Source organism: Pinus tabuliformis, chromosome 4_2 (assembly GCF_031772625.1).
Source record: "Pinus tabuliformis cultivar Carrire ecotype Pingquan chromosome 4_2, CPIR1, whole genome shotgun sequence".
NCBI classification, from domain to species: Eukaryota; Viridiplantae; Streptophyta; class Pinopsida; order Pinales; family Pinaceae; genus Pinus; species Pinus tabuliformis.
Window position 1 is genome coordinate 216,505,781 of NC_142304.1, and position 1,635 is coordinate 216,507,415.

Below are 1,635 nucleotides of genomic sequence, written 5' to 3' on the forward strand. Positions count from 1 at the left end.
ATGATGTAAAAGTCCTTTGTTGCTCCTCACTCACATTGCTTCTTTTCGCCTAACCATGCAGGGGTTTGCTTCATAATAGATGCCTCAAAATCCATTGTCCACTCAAATATTATGTTAATATTGTCTAGGAAAATGGTGTCCACGTCAAGTATTTTCTCCAATTACCTTGCTTATGGTCAAAGATTGTAGTGGAAATATACAAGTCCAACTTGTAAGAGGGGCATAAATAAATTTAATGAGTCTCGAGGATCATAAATATGTGGAGAGTCATAAACTATAATAATTGTATTTTCTTAGTTGAAGTTCTAACCTATTGCTTTTTTAAGTGTATTTTTTCAAACTCACTCCAATTGCACTCACATTTGGAAATGATATAGCCTGTTTGGTTGAGGGCCTGAATGGCAAGTTTTCATTAATTTTGTTCTTTTACACCATTATTTTGCCACCAAACACCTGATTTTTTTTTTTTTTTTTAACTTCAATTACATTTCATTATAAGCATCTTTCAAATAAAACACATAATTACACTTTTAAAATCTAGTGGCTTATGTGGCACCAAAATATTCCTTTCATTAACATTGGCAAAGCCAAATAATTTTCTAGCCTCTTGATACGTCTCCATCTCACAATTAATTTTGTTTGCAAATTTTGGAATTACGTACCATTCTTTCGAAACATGTTAGATGCCCTTCCATCAATTTTCCATTGAAATCAAAGTTACATGAGTGCGAATAGGTAGGGTTGAGAAAAAGTGTTGTTGCATGAATATTCCAATGGAGCATCTCCATCAATTGTCAATTGAATCCCAGATCAATGTGCATCTATCATATCCGGGGATACCCTTGCCCATATAATAAGATCATATATCTTCTTTGGCCCTATTCATGGCCTCATACAAGTATCCCTTTGCGAGCTTATCACCATCAACCAAGTACAAAATTTTTTCCAAAGGTTCACTAACCATGCTCACATCTTTCACTCCTTCCTAGAAGCAATTGATGTACACTAGTTAAGGATTAATATAGAATTGTGCCACTTATCATAAACAAGAATTTGCTTCAACTCAAATTAAGATTGGAGCATACATTAAAGAGAAATGAAGCCACTGGCAAAACATGTCATTCTGGTATACAATTGTTGGAAACCAGAATAATACTGAGAGGGGGGGTGAATCAGTGTTATATAAATTTTAAACAATTATTTAGCCAGTGGAAAACATTCGATACTACAACAGAACATCAATCACATAAGAATTGAACACATAATGTTTATGTGGAAACCCATATGGGAGAAAACCACAAATCGTCTTTTAATTTGAGTGTAAATGAAAGCACCAGCTTCAATTGACATCAAATTATGTAGGAACCAACTTATAGGAGGATCCAACCCCATTTTCTTTGCAAGCACCAATTCCCAATGTTTGCAGGCATCAACCTGTTGATCTTTTTATGCACCTACCTAAAGGAGACACCAATCCTCGAATAAACAATTTTAATATTTGTTCTTCCCAACTTCTCTAATCTTCTCTTTACAACACCCTCTCTGTCTTTGTTTCTCTATAATTTTCTTATGCACAACTTTAGGTTTCACTTCAGATTTATGACATCTAATAACTTTCAACTTTTTCCAAGTCCT